Source organism: Muscardinus avellanarius (assembly GCF_963383645.1).
Source record: "Muscardinus avellanarius genome assembly, chromosome: 8".
NCBI lineage: Eukaryota > Metazoa > Chordata > Mammalia > Rodentia > Gliridae > Muscardinus > Muscardinus avellanarius.
This window is the reverse complement of record NC_137794.1, coordinates 33,990,014-34,006,236: the sequence shown is the minus strand read 5'-3', so window position 1 is coordinate 34,006,236 and position 16,223 is coordinate 33,990,014.

Below are 16,223 nucleotides of genomic sequence, written 5' to 3'. Positions count from 1 at the left end.
AGATTACACTTTAGAAATTACTATTTTTAGAAATAAAAATTTTTAAAAGCAAGTCCTACAAATCAAAAGAAAATGAAACAAATTGACACATTCAATTGGTGGCAAAACTACACAAAATAACCAGTTCAAATAACTTCAAACTATGCCTGGTAAAATATGTCCCAATGACACTGAGATATTTTAAAGGCCATTTTCCATAATCATGTTGTTAGTATTATTCTCAGACTAATAGTATACTAAGATAAAGCAAACGAGTAATTATTGTTGGTAAGACCGTACACTAGATTTTCAACAGGAAGAAGCAATATGAAGAACTAATATGAGTTCTAAAATCCTAAAGTCCAAAATTTGAGTTAGAAGTAAAGGAGGAAACATAGAGGTTGAACTTAAAAATCTCGAGTTTTGGTCGTACCAGAAAGCAAGGAAGCTCTCAGATACTACTACTGATGGAGTGTCCAAAGGGCTCAAGAGCCAACTCAATAATGCTCCTATGTGAGAGTACTGAAATGCAGGCTCCTGCTCAAAGGGTTAATGAAAAAACTCTGGCTCCTGAGCAGCAGCTTGGAATGCCAGGGCGGGAGGCAAGCACACTTCCTCTAAGCAGTGAGCCAAGTTCCCTTGAAGGTCAGGAAGCGGCTCCAGGCCTCTTTACATGTCCTTCCCAGCATAGACATCTCTCAAAAAACTTATTGGTATGATAAACAGCTTGAGATGTTATAAGCATGAGCGGTCACAGGTGTTCTTTGCTTCTATTTATAAAACAAAGAGTTGCTTTAAGTTTGAGATTAGTCTTTTGGCTTTACTTACACACATCCATCGTTGCTTTAAAATAACTTTGTAATGTCTGAAATAGCTAATTTGTCTACGGATCCCATAGAAGCTTTCTCTATAAAAGTCTGATTACTCTCTGAATAAAACATGCAGTGTACATAAAACCTGCATCCCCTGTGTCCCGTGAGTGGGCTTTACCCTTAGGTCTCCAGTGCACTAGACACTGATACTCCTACTAGCCAAAGATGAGGAAATTTCATTATTAACAGAATTACATCAGTAGGGGATTAAAACACATCAAATATATTTAAATCCACAAATTCACATAACATATTTTTAAAGTTACCTCTGAAAGATGAGCAGAAACTAAGTCCTTAATTTGAAAATTGATACATAAAAAGGAAAAATAAAACAAGTATCTTTCCTATACATCTAAAAAATAACAGCAATGTATGAGAAGCAGTTCTTCTTATAATTATTTTAGCTAATAATGAGAAAGGAAATATTAAAATGAAAGAATCAGAATATTGCCATTTTGTAACCACTAATGAAATAATGAAGCTAGATTATGATCATAAATGGATGTAACAACACAGAAAAGAAATAACCAGGCATTATATGTCTCCTCATGGCAGGCAATAATGCCTCTAGTAGGATACGACACTGTCTGATAGCATGCAGAAAACCTCAACAATACAACAGCCAGGAATGATATGCCGCCGACAGGACACAACATTCCCTCTCTAGAAAATCCTGAATTGAATCAAGCCGCTAAATGTAAATGACAATTTAACACAAGCATAGAGGTACAGGAAAATGCAGACTTAAAGTCTTTGATAAAAACGGTTTCTTTAATGAATAAACTACAACCAGAACAGGAAGAAAGAAAATGTTATGTGTTAATAAAGTCTTAAGAAGTCGGGCGTGATGGTGCACGCTTGTAATCCCAAAATAAGTAAATAAATAAAATCTTAAGAAACAACAAAAAATGCAACCTATGAATCTTATTTCAAGCCTGATTCAAACAAATATATATTTGGTGGCAGAGGTTTCTGGAGATGGAACCCAGGGGCATTCGACCTCCAAACTACACCCCCTGCCCTATTTTTTATTCTTTCTTTTGAAACAGGGTCTCACTAAGTTGCGGAGGGCCTAAGTCAGTGAACCATGATTCCCCGGTCTCAGCCTCCCGAATGCTGGGATTACAAGTGCGCGCCACCACGCCCAGCCTCAAACAAGTATATAAAAGCACAAGATAACTGATAAAAAATAAACACTTACTGTACATTTAATATTATAGAATTACTACTGCTTTAGGTGAGATGATATTGTGGTTTTTATTTTGTTAGTAATCTTTTAGAGGTAATTGTTCAAATACAGATAAATAACATCTGAGGTTTGACTTCAAAATAACCCTGGGGGAATTAAATAAGATTGATCATGAGATGATAATTATGGGAACTGAGTGGAAAAGATGTTTGGCTTCATTATTCTGCTATCTCTACCTCTAAATCTGTTTAAAATTTTCCTTAAATCTTTAAAAAGCAAAATAAAACACAAACAAACAAACTTAGAACTTTGTGTGCATTTCCGTCTGTGTGTGCTGGTATCCAACACAGGGCCCTGTGCATGTTAAGCACACGCTCTGCCACTGAACTATACCCCCAGACCCAAATGGAGAGCTATCATCTTACTTCTTATGTATTAGTGTCTACCATCATATGAAAACACAAACGATCCCACATAGCCAAAGCAACCACAAGAAAAAGAGCAATACTGGAGGCATCACAATGCCTGATTTCATAACATATTACAGAGCCACAGTAACCAAAGTAGCATGGAGGCAAGGAAGGACTCAGATTATCCCTTTTGCTGATGATATGACTCTATACATAAAAAAATGCTAAAGACTTCACAAAAATTATCACTTTTCAACTGATAATTTCAGAGAACTGGCAAGATTAAAAATCAACATGCAAAAATCAGTAGCTTTCTATATAGCAAGAATGAATTTGCTGCAATAAAATCAGAAAAGTAATCTTATTCTCAATAGCAATAATGATATGTAGGAAATCTATCCAAGAAGATGAAAAACCTCTCCAAAAAGAATTACAAAACACTGAAAGAAGAAATTGAAGTACACACTAGGAGGTGGAAAGACCGTGTTTATGGATTAGAATAACTACTGTTAAGGCCGGGTGTGGTGGCACATGCTTTAGTGAGGTCCTTTGCAACTCAATGAGACCCTGTTTCAAAAAAAGAACAAAAAATAGGGCCGGGGGTGCAGCTTGGAGGTAGAATGCCCCTGGGTTCAATCCCTAGTACCACACACAAAAAAAGAATAATGTTAAAATATCTATACTACCTAAAGCAATCTATAAATTCAGTGTAATTCCTATCAAAATACCAATAATATTCTTTACAGAACTAGAAAACTAAAATTGACATGGAAATACAAAAGATAGTCAAAGCAATCCTGAACAAAACAAGAAATACTAATGAGTGGATGAAGAAAATATTATATACACACGTTAATAGAATATGCCATAACTAATGAAATCCTGTCATTTTCAGGAAAATGGCTAGAACTGTAAAACACCATGTTAAGAAGAAAAAAAACAGACACAGACAAGTACTGTATGTTTTCTCTCTTATGTAGAAACAAAAACAAAGAAAAAGACCTGAAAATAAAAGCGGGCTTGTGAAGAAGGCTGGGGGTGGGGGGTAAAACATGAGTGCAAGAGAGGGTAAAGGAGAGGGTGGACACGATCAATGCAGTGAAATTCATTGGTTTGTACAATTAATATCTGCTAATAAAAGTGAATAAAAATAAAAATTTAGTATCATAGAATAAAAATAATTATATGTTGATTATATGGTAAAAAAAAAAAAAGATTCACTGTCTACACTTTTGTAGCATAAGTAGCTCCCTCATCCACATCAGAGGTGCCAAGCCACTCTTCATGGGAAGAATTCACAAAAAACTGTTCTCTTCCCTCCTGCCAAATATATCTATTTGTACATACACACACACATACATATATATCTACAGTTAAACAACAAAAAAGAAAATATATACTGCCCATTATCTGAGTCCTGCCCCTGAGACAGGCATTTTAGTGGCTTCTACTTATATGCTTATGCTAGTTCCCTTCATCCACGGGTTTGCTTTCCATGATTTCAGTTACCCAAGCTTAACTAGGTCCAAAATCTTGCAACCAGGGACAGTGGCACATACCTGTAATCCCAGTACTTGGGAGGCTAAGACAGGAGGATCACAGTTTTGAGGCCAGCCTCAGCAATTTAGCAAGACACTCACCAGTGAGACCCTGTTTCAAGATTTTTTTTTTTTTAAAAAGGATTGGGGGTATAGCTTGGAGGTAGAAGACTGTTGGGTTCAATCTCTAAAAATTAAAATAAAAATCAGAATCTTCTTTTGGTACAGCTCTCCCTTGAGTATTTTTTGGACATTGTTTTCTCTGTTCTAATCTGTCTCATTCATCATTTTTCTGCCTTTTGTAAGACACTGCAATCTCTTGTCTATTGAAAGCACTCTGATATCCCTTCAATGTCAATAAATTTATTTGCTTTTTGTTATTATTATCTTAGTGCTATCTCCAAGCATATATAGTCAGAGCTACATCTTTAATAACAAATATGTCACTTTGGGGCCAGTTATTTCTAACAATTATTCTTACCCTTTCAGACAATATTATATAAACCACCAATATTCCAAAGATCACAAAGCTACTATTCAATTCATGCATCCATCAAGTCAACAGAAATGAGTGAAGATACAGATGACATTTCAGATCGTGAGGAAACCAAGAAGAGAAATTTATTACAGATTCTTATAGGGCAGGGTCTGGCTTTTCCCTGGAAAGGAGATAATTAAGAAAAAGTCACAATATGAAAGTATCTTTTACATCTTCCCTAAAAAGATTACATACTAACTACATGAAAACACTTTTTGGTGATAACTCTCAAGAACAGTCCCAGAACTGCTGGAGAATATTTTCTTATTTTTGTCAAACTTCAAAGTTCTTTTTTTTTGTGTGTGTGTGGCACTGGGGATTGAACCCAGGGGCATTCTACCTCTGAGATACATTCAGTCCTATTTTTTTTTTGCTGTAAATATATTTTTAAATTTTTTATTGGTGCACTGTAGTCATACATCTTAATGGCGTACAAGATGGTGGAGGCATACAGGCACAAATCACTCAATTAGCCCTTACCAAATTCCTGCCACATTTGCTCCCTCCTCCCTCCTTCTCATGTTTAGCTTAGTGATTGAATATATATCATGTACATTATATATTTGTGAATATATATCATTCACATTATATATTTGTGAATATATATCATGTACATTAGAGAATTTTCCTCTTTTCCCCTCCCATCTCCTCAGTTGGTTGCCATATTTGCTCATTTATAGTATCTTCTTCTTCATCTAGAGTTCTTCCTATGACCCATATTCTACCTGGCTTCCACATATTAGGGAGAGCACCCAGTCCTATTTTTTATTCTTTAATTTGAAATAGGGTCTAAGTTGCAGAGGGCCTCATCAAGTAGCTGAGGCTGGCCATAAACCCATGATCTTCCTGTCTCAGCCTCCCAAATCTTGGAGTTATAAGCGTGTGCCACCGTGCCCAGCCCAAAGTTCTAATTTGAAATAAGGTGGGTATTTCTAACCTACACATACTTGTCTCATCTCATATATGTTACAATCTTCATAGCATTTAATAGACAAATATTCCTTAGGAAATATCGCAACTCTAATAACTAACCTTTTCTCAATAACTGTAATTTAGACACATGTGGAAATTCACTTTTAAGAAATTAGTCCTTAGTCCTTTAGAAACATTGCTGCCTAGCTAGTAGTTTTGTCAGAATCAGAAAAACTGCTCAAACAAGCTAAAAAAGGTAAAGATTGGGTAAAGCAAGTATTAGAAAATAACCAATAAAATAATTATTGGGTAAAGCAAGTATTAGAACAATAACCGATAATTATTTTTCTTGTATAATAAAAGAAGCAAAGTACTATAGCTTAATAAAATAACATAACAATTTAACACTAGAAGGGATCCTAGAGAATCGCTACTTTCTTTGCAAAGATTAAGGAAACTGAGGTCCACACACACACACACACACACACACACACACACACACAAAATGATTCACCCAAGCTCACAAACAGATAATCTAAGGTCACAAAACTCAGTTAGTAAAACTTGAGTTTTCTGATTTTTAGATGAGACGTACTCAATATTTCAATATTTCAAAAACAACAAATAAGAACTCCCTGATCTCTGAAGCCACCAGCCCTATCTAGCCCGTACTCCGCCATCCTAACCTAGTGAGGTAAAACTGAAGCAGCTCTTCTGCTACCTTTTACTTCCGCACATGCTGCTTTCTCTGAAACAAGTCCTTCCTTACCAACTCCCTTCTTTTACTAACCTCATTTCCCACCCATTTCCCCAAAAGATACTCCGCCCCTTTTAATCTTGGACTTGTGCTCTACTAACACCTTAAGGCTCAATGAAGGCTTGGTCTCCTAAGACCTTCCCTATCTCTCTTCTCTGTCATTTAATCTCAGTTTGAGTTTCTTGGTCTCTTCTTCCTTTTATCATTAGTACTTTACTACATAATCTCTCTCCTCTTGGCTGGGAATTTCTTAATGGTAGAGGATCGGTAGAATCTTGTTTTTGTGTTCCCAGCTCCATCCACAGTTCAGAGCCCGACACTTAGGTGTTCTACAAATGTCGTATGAAGAAGGAATATTCTGCAATGTTTTCATTTGACTGATTAAGCTTTGGGAATACATACTGTAGTTAAGATGCTTTCATTCGACCCATTGTTTCAAAATGTTCAAAAGAAGCTGAGTATGCCTTAAATTTCAAGTCTAGCATTTACTGCGATCTGACCACTTTAAAAAAAATACTTAAAATCCAAAGTTTTTTAAATTTCAGACTTTTAAAAAATTTTATTTTAAGCAAATGTAGTTTAACTTTTAAGTAAGAATGAGTGTGCAAATAAATGTAGTAGGATAAGAAAATTGTTTAGAAATACATAACCTGTAGATAGAGTGAAAGAGCTACTTTTTTCTTTTTTGGTACTAGGGTGCTCTACAGCTGAGCTACACCACCAGCCCCATTTTATTTTATGTTTTGAAACAGGGGCTCACTGGGTTGCTCAAAGTCTCACTACTGTTTCTTTTTATTTATTTTATTTATTTATTTATTTATTTATTTATTTATTTATTTTTGTGGTACTGGGGTTCCTGTAAGTCCTTCTACCTCCAGGCTACACTCCCAGACCTATTTTTACATTTTTTATTTGGAAACAGGGTCTCTTAAACCAGTAAGGCTGGCTTCGACCTGCGCGATCCTCCTGTCTCTGCCTCCCAAGCGCGGGGATTACAAGCGTGTGCCACCACGCCCGACATTTTCACTACAGTTTCTGATCACAGCCCAAATGTGTGATCCTCCTATCTCAGCCTTTCAAGTCGTGTGATTATAGACATGTGCCACCATGCCCTCCTTTTTTGCTTTTTTAATATTTTTTTGTTCTTTGTAGAAGAAAAGTTGTGATTTTCATGTAGCAATATAGTTTTTACCTTTATCCCTTCTTTAGAAACTTATTTCCCCTCTTGGGTAGAGAGATTTCCTTATTTGTGTCTTTCTCTTGGTTTATTTCTGTTTTGCTCACCTAGTTACCCATTGGGTAAGCTCTTTTGCCAGCAGAAAATGTAGCTAAGCAGCAATGTTTTATACAAGGAAACAGAACACAGGGAAATGTCAAGCAATTAACGTTTTTTTTTCCCCTTAAAACTAAAAGCCTTTGTTGGAATCACATGATCCTCATGATCAGGATGGTATTATATACAGTGGTCTCTATAGCTTAGATTTACTTTATGAGTCATTTGAAATTGGATATAAAGGAAACATTCTCCTACTAAAAGAACTTTTGGTTATCTTTTTTTCTGACCTGTTACATGTAACCTACACCATTTGAGGGGTTTTTGTTCTTGGTGGTGGTGGTGGTGGTGGTATTTTGTTTTGTTTTTTAAAATTTTATTTTTGAATTAAAAAAATGGTAAGAATTAGTTTTCTAGCACTGCTATAGTAGCCCTCTGGGCCATTTTTAGAAAATAAACAGTTCTTAGTAATTGACAATTTTGCTTTTAGCTAGTTAATTCTTTAAGAGCTACTAAAACACACACCTCCCCATCATCACCCACATCAACCGGGAAAAAAAATGAACAACTGAGAACTGATTCATTCTTGATCACAATGCCTTAAATTAGCTGGAGAATGATACGTGGAATGTAACTTTTTAGTATTCTGCATGTTAATCTAAGTAACTTTTTTCTTTTTAGAAAAAGTATAGGTATATTTAATGATATTATAACTAGATTATATTAGTCAAACAGAAATTAGTGATGTAAATGCAGGTGAAATTTATTTGTCTGAAGCCCAATTAGTTCTCAGGAGAGATAAGGCCTAAATTTCTTAAGGCATTAGTACAAGTTAAGCTCAAGGATAACTTTAGGGGCATGGGGTGTAAGTTTTGGAGTGATGAGTAGAAAATGAGGTTACTAAAAAGCAGCAGTTGATAGCGGAAGAACTTGTTTCAGTCAGAAGCAGCAGCACATGAAAAAGTAAAAGGCATAAGAAACTCAAGGCTTATCATCAAACTGAAATAGCTTACAAGTGTTGCCCAACATCATGGCTACTAAGCACTTGAAATGTAGCCCATCAGAACTGAAATATGCAGTAAGTAAACAATATACATGGCGTTTTGAAAATGTAGTACATATAAAGAACTAAAATATCTCTTTAGTAATATTGACTATATTAAAATAGTATTTGGAAATATTGGGCTAAATAAAATATAATATTAAAATTCATTTCACCTGTTTGTATTTTCTTGCATAGCTATCAAAAAAGTATATAGCTCACATTATATCTTTATTGGATAATCCTAGTTTAAAATGAGCACATTAAGCTGGGCATGATGGCATGCACACTTACTTGTAATCCTAGTACTTGGGAAGCTAAGATAGGAGGACAACAAGGTTCACAGAAAAGCCTCAGCTACTTAATGAGGCTCTCTACAACTTACACCCTGTTTCTAAAATAGGACTGAAAGTATATCTCAGCGGTAGAATGCCTCTGGGCTCAATCCCCAGTACCAAAAAAAGAGCTCACTGGCTAGGGAGTAGTAAGTAATAAAGTAATAAATGACGCTGGGTCAGGTGAGTGACAATCACAAGAATCTTTATGTTACATGAAGAAGTTGGTTGGAAACAAAGGCTCTTCGAGTAGGTTAAAATGATCAGATCTGACATTTATAAAAATCCATTTCCAACCCAAGAACTGTAAGACAATAATGATACGTGATAAATGTTTAAACCTTAGTAATAAACCTAGAGTTATAGAATACAGAACTGATTGCAGAAATGTTTACCAAGTAAAATAAACCAGCCTTGGTGATGGATTAAATGTAGAGCATTAAAAGAAAAAAAGAAATTAAATTAATTCCGATGTTTTGAATGTACAAAACTGGATGACTATGATGCCATTCACTTGGAACAGGTTTGGCCGTGAAAAGGGACAGGTTCAGTATAAGACATAGTCTGAGATGCCTGTGGAAACACCAAAAATTACCTACATATGTTTGATTCTCAAGAATTCCAGAACAGTGTGGAACTCATGGAAATGTGTTAATAAAATATAGATGATAGAAGCCAAGGAAGAGGCGGACCTCATCCAAGAAAAATATATAGAGTGAAAAAAGAGAACACTGAATTATGAGGAAAAACAATAATTAAATGGTGGACAGATGAAGATTACACTAAAGAATTGAAGATAGGAAGGATATGAACCTGGAGAGCGGCTAGCATCTTTATTGTTAAACTTCTACTGTGTCTTACACAACAGTTCTGTGATATGTTTAACAGGAGTCACAACTTTGACAAATAAGAAAAATCATTCTTCCTGACCATCAATTGCTTTTTGATATTTAAAATGACACTATCATAAGCCAGGCATGATGGCACATGATTGTAATCCTAGCATTTGGGAGGCTGAGACAGGAGGACCACAGTTCGAGGACAGCCTCAGCTACTACTTAGTGAGGCCCTTTCCAACTCAGTGAGAACCTGTTTCAAAATAAAGAATGAGCCAGGCGTGGTGGCGCATGCTTGTAATCCCTGCGCTTGGGAGGCTGAGACAGGAGGATCACACAGGTTCGAAGCCAGCCTCAGCTACTTAGTGAGGCTTTCAGCAACCTAGTGAGACCCTGTTTCCAAATAAAGTATAAATAGGTCTGGGAGTATAGACCGGAGGTAGAAAGCCTCTGGGTTCCACCCAATAGGGCTGGGGGTATAGCTTGGAGGTAGAATGTCCCTGGGTTCCATCCCCAGTGCTACAAAATAAAATCAAATGACACTATCGACTTAGAGAAACAAAACAAAATATTACCTATTATGTTTGGATAATTATACTATTCAACATGCAGCAAGTCACAAAGTAAAATATTTTAAATAGCAACATAATATGCAAATGTGAAACTACAACTGGAAAAATGTTGATTAAAATAATTATGCAAAAGAAGAGTAAGAGAGTGACCTGAACCCTTACCAATTTACCTTTTTCCGTTATGCATGTAGCTCCTCCCCACAAAAATCATTTAAATAATGACTTTTATCCCAGAAATATTTAATCCTTTAAAGGCAAAGGTTTGGCATAAATTGTAGTATGTAGTGTAGTTTTCTAGTGAGAAAAGCACAAATTTACAGACTTCTTTTAAGTGGAGTTCGGGGTCCCATGACAGGAAAAACAAAATAAATAAAATCACCAATGCAACTCACTGAATAGTTCACAGAAACCAAATCCCAAAGCCAATCCACTTTAAAGAAACCATTTTATTTTTTTTTTCATTTACAAACATCTTGAGAAAATTAATCCTCACAACAAATCCATACCTATTCCAAAATCGGGGGTGGCGGTGGTGGAATAATGCTACTAGCATTACCAATTAATGTCAATACTCTGTTCAAGGCCAGAAAGTGAACAAATGAGGGGGTTTAAATTCAGGTGAACTGGGCCACTCAGACTGACTCATGCCAACTACCTTTACTCCGCTCATCCCTACCCTGAAGGATGTGTTAAAAAAAAAAAAAAAGATATGTCACATGCTGGACAAAAGTGCCTTTCCTGTTTAATCAAAACCGAATAATAAAAATTGTATTAACCCTGAGCAAAAGCCTCCTACGCCTTCTTGTGACTGTCTCTTCCTTTCCCATCCATAGTCCCTACAGGCCTCCAGGGTTTTGTTTTTAGTAACTTCAGCCCCTTTTCCAGATCCACTTGACACTGTGCTTCCTTCCTTCCTTCTCTGCCTGGTCCCAATAAATAACCCTTTCCCAACTCTTTCCTCATTTCCCAATCCCCCCCCCCCCTTGCCGGTCCTGACTCTCCCAGCGGCCCAGCCCGCTGCTTATTTTCCTAAGACTTTCTTCTCCGCTCCCTAAATCCTCCCAGGCCTAATCCCTTCATCGTCCCCGTTTTGATAACCCAGCCTGGATGCCCGGTGCACAGAGCCCGCCCGCGGCCCCCTTCCCAGGCTTCCGCAGGGTCGGGAGCTCCCAGGTCCCCACGGCCCCGCGGCCCCCACGCCCACCCCGGCCCGCCCGGCCGCCGCCGCGCCCGCCTCCTTGCCTTCCCTCCCGGGACCGAATCCCCGCCGGGGCGGCGTGGGGCCGCGGAGTGCGGGCTCTTGGCTCCTGCGGAGGCTGCGGGTGGAGGCCGAGGCTGCCCGGGTGCGGGAAGTTTGAAGGCAGGGCTGGGGCAGGGGCGGGGCCGCGGCTCGGGAGGCAGCCGCACGGCGACTTCAGCTCCAGGGTAACGGAGGCGGAGGCCCAGACTGCACCGCGGGTTGCCCGTAGCCAATGATGCCTCTCGCCGAGCTGCCATTGGCCTCTGTCTTCAGGTGGCATTTCTATTGGCTTCTGTGGAACCGGAGGGCGGGACGACCAGTGGAAAGAAGGCGGCCATTGGTGGGTCGCTGTAGCGGTAGAGCGATCGGGAAATTGTTCTCTGCAAAGCTCCGCGGAGCTCGCCCAGTGCTTCGAGGCCTTTGCGGGATGGAGTTCTACTGCTGAGCCACCTGGGCCTTGAGTGATGGGAGGAGGACGCGGGACGACAGTTCATGAAATGAATGTCAATTTGACCACTGCGTAATTTAAAACATCGGAAATCACTTCATTCAAAATAATCTTAAAAAATTATAAACGAGTGACTGGTACTTCTCAGTCTTTTTACTGAAGTTGATGATTTTAAGGAGGGTGTGGGTTTGGTGTATCAATAGTCCAGCCTGGAGGTCTGAGCCTTCGTGAATCATGAAGTGAATCATGCCTACAATTTGGCTTGGAAGTGATTTTTAGGTTGTGAAATAGTTTGAGGTGAAAAGGTATTTTAAACACATTCACACTTTTTTTTGGTTTGTTTGTAAAGAAATATTTCTTGGTGCATATTAGTAGCCTAAGAGCTGCTTTTATGGCATATTTTCCCCCTTAAAAGTCGTCAGTACGTTAAGGAACATTAATTGCAGAAGGCAAGCAAGGTAAAAAGCAAATCTTCTTTTCCGTGAGGGTGTTAAAACTCCCCGAGCATCTCATCAAAATAATACATTGCACCCTGCTGTTTTCGCCATTATTAATTTCTCACTGGATTTTCACCTTCATTCTGCTGAAAAAACAATTTTTGAATGCAAATGAATTCGAATCAATCTTCTGACCATTATATATGGTAAATTCTTTTTCTCGCCTCCCCGTTTTTCCACCTGGACACTCAAAGCTTTCATTTTATCCTGTAAATATATTTTGCTTCAATTTACAGACTAACACACCTAAACAACATTGTAATAAATGTATCTGTTGAAGATCACAATAATCTGTTAGTGGAAATGAGTACTCCCTAAAGTTGCACTGAAATACTTTTTATCAATATAACCACTTATACTCTGTTAAATAGTTCACTGACTTATTGGCTCTGCTAAAGTTAGTACTATGCAGTTTCATAAACTTCTCAATGGATTGTCTTTAAAGGAAACTCCTAGGGAAAAAAAATCAAGAAACATGCTCTATTTATGTGTACAAATAAATATCACCAGAGTCAAGTAAGGATTGCTGGCACTTAAGAATGGCTAAGACTGAAACTAACATTTATTCCACACTTAGAATGTACCAGACAGCAGTTTGTGGGTTTTTTTTTTTTAATCTCATTCCATCTTTATTTGTGACTGTACTCATGTATCAGCAGATGCTTAAATAGTAAGTGGTAACACCAGGACAAGCCCATTATTAACTAAATTTCAAATCACTCACAGTTTCAAAGTTAGTGCTTTTAGGATCTTTCACCTCCAGGTTAATAGACTTACTGGTCTATTCAATAGAAAATATTCAATAGGCCAGGAATCTTTTATAAAATTCATTTAATTGTGTGAAATATATTTTTCAAGATTCTTACAAGATGTGGTTTTATTCATCCTCAGTTTATTTGACTTTGAAAAAACAAAGAATTTATAAACCTTCAGAAGTAAAAATAAGTTTAATGAGTTGATTTTTTAAAAAGTTAGCCCAAATAACTTGATAATAACAAAAGTATTTGCATGATAATATATGGTTTTGCTATAAATTGTTTTCTCAGATTATACCATTTGCCATTTCATTTTACTACATACTACATAGGATTCTACTTTTAGGAGAATGAAAAAAAAAAAAAAAAACAGCTAACAACCCCCCCCCCCCAGGATCTGGATGGAACCCAGGGGCATTCTACCTCTGAGCTACACCCCCAGCCCTATTTTTTAGTCTTTTTATTTTTGAAACAGGGTCTCACTGAGTTGCGAAGGGCTTCTGTAAATAGCTGAGGCTGTCTGGGAACCGCAATCCTCTGGTCTCCGCCTCTCGAATGCTGGAATTACAAGCTTGTGCCACCACACCCGGCTTCACACCCATATTTTTATACTTTGCCACTTGAAGTTATATTTAACAGGAATCAGACTTCTTATTGTTTTTAAAGATTGCATTTATGCCGGGCGTGGTGGCACATGCTTGCAATCCCACCCCCCCCCCTTGGGAGGGGGAGACAGGAGGATCGCGCAGGTTCAAAGCTAGCTGCGCTGGCGCTGGCTTTAGTGACCCTGTTTCCAAATTTTAAAAAAAGTATAAAAATGGGTCTGGGAGTGTAGCCCAGAGGTAGAAGGGTTTCCAGGAACCCCAGTGCCACCAAAAAAAAAAAAAAAGATTGTATTTATGAAATAAATTCTACCAATTATTAGTAGTACTTTGGAATTTTAATACTCTGTTTCTATTGATACTGCAATAACTTCAGATTTGTCATGTTGCTAACTAAATATTCACTTGCTTTGTTTAGTGTGGTGGCAATGATACAAATAATATTAAAGTCTTTCTACAAATGTTTACTAATAGGATCATACCTATATTTCTTATGAAGAAACTAGTAAAGTTAATAGTTACAAGGCATCTTTGCACTGTAGACAATCCAAAAATCACAATGACCACAAATTCAAAAGATAAAACACACTATATATAATATCATGAAAAGCACACAAATATAATTATCCTTATCTCAAGTTCAGTTGTCAACTTCCAGCCAAGATGGTGGTGACCACAGCCACAACAGCAACAGTGGCTGAACAGGACATGCATTCCTCTGAGAAACCTGGACAACAGATTTTGATTTAATATCTGATTGGGACAACATACAGAGACATTTCCAGTCATGACTTCCTATCTAAAATATAAGAGAGAGAGTGAAAAATGGTGGAATTAGAGGAAAGATGGCAGCTTGGAGCCCGCCACTGCAAGAAAAGTGATTTTTGGAAGAACATCCCAGAAGAGATCAGAAAGCAGACTTCTCCTGCCACACATGCTCAGGAATTCTTAACAACATGCTCTGTATGAAAATGTTTGGGTGCACTGGAGGGAACCCAGCGTGGCTGGGCCAGGATGTCCAGCCATATGCCCGGGAGCCTCAGTGCTCCTGGCCATCGCATTCCTTTACGCCACACTGGGGGCCATGGTGCACTTGGAGCAGCAGATCCTGCTCTCCGTGGTGAAGTCGTGGGCCTCCACCCTTGGTGAGGAGATAAAATCCATTGTTGCTAAGTACAGGCTCCCAGCTTCTGCAAAAGACACGTACTATTTTCTTTTATTAAAAAATATTGAAGAGGAGAGACCAAGATGGCAGCAGTGGTGATGGCCAATATTCAGGAGAGGCAGACAGATCCAATTCAATCCACCTTGAATATTTGAAGAAATCTCCCTGAAAGTAGACTGTTCCTGCCGCACATGCTCAGGAATTCTGGACAATATACTATGTAAGAAAAATGTTCAGGGCAAGTCAGAGGGAGCCCCACATGGTGGGGCTGGGCTTGCCTCACTGCACACATCCCAGGAGACAATGGCGCTCATGGCTGATGCACTGGGGACAGTGATGGGCTTGGTGCAGATCCTGCTCTCTTTGGTGAAGCTGTGGGCCTCTGCCTTCAGTGGGGAGATAAAATCCATTGCTGCTAGGTATTTGGGCTCCCAGCTTCTGCAAAGGACATGTACTGTTTTCTCCTAATAAAATAATAAAAAATATATGGAAGAAAAAATGGGAACCTCTGAAGACATCCTGCCCACGATGACAGGGATCAGAGCCTGCTACACAGCAAGGCCAGGACCGGAGCCAGCGAGGCTGGGACCAGAGTCTGCCATGCAGGAAGACTGGGATTGGAGCCAGTGAGGCTGGGACCGGAGCCTGCTCCACAGCAAAGGGCCAGCGGGTCCTTGCAACTGCTGTCAGAAAACACTTGAAGCTGCTGCTTCTTCACCTCATCTCTTAGCAGATTCCCAGATCCAAGTGACCTCTATTAAAAAAAAATTTGGTTGTGAGTAGATAATCTCATCAAAGTTACTCAACTTCCGGCTTTCAGAGTTTCCGTAAGTGGGAGAAATAGAAACTCTAATACATTATTGGCAGGATTGCAAATTAATGCAACCACTTTGGAAAACAGTATGAAAGTTCCTCAGAAGAATGATAACAAACTTACCATATGATCCAGCAACACCACTTCTGGATATCTACCCAAAAGAATGAAAATCAAAATACTAGGCTAATGCATTAGCAACTATGTTCAGAGCTGCACAATTTAAAATTGCCAAACTATAGAACCAGCCAAGATGTCCTTCAACAGATGAGTGGATTACAAAACTATGGGATATGTACACAATGGAATTTTGCCCAGCCATAAAGGAGAACACAATTATGGCATTTACAGGGAAATGTCACAAAAAGTAAGAAATCAAATGCTTTCCCTAATATGTGAAAACTAGGGAGAAATGGGTAACAGGAGGAACTCTAGATGAAGAAGGGATC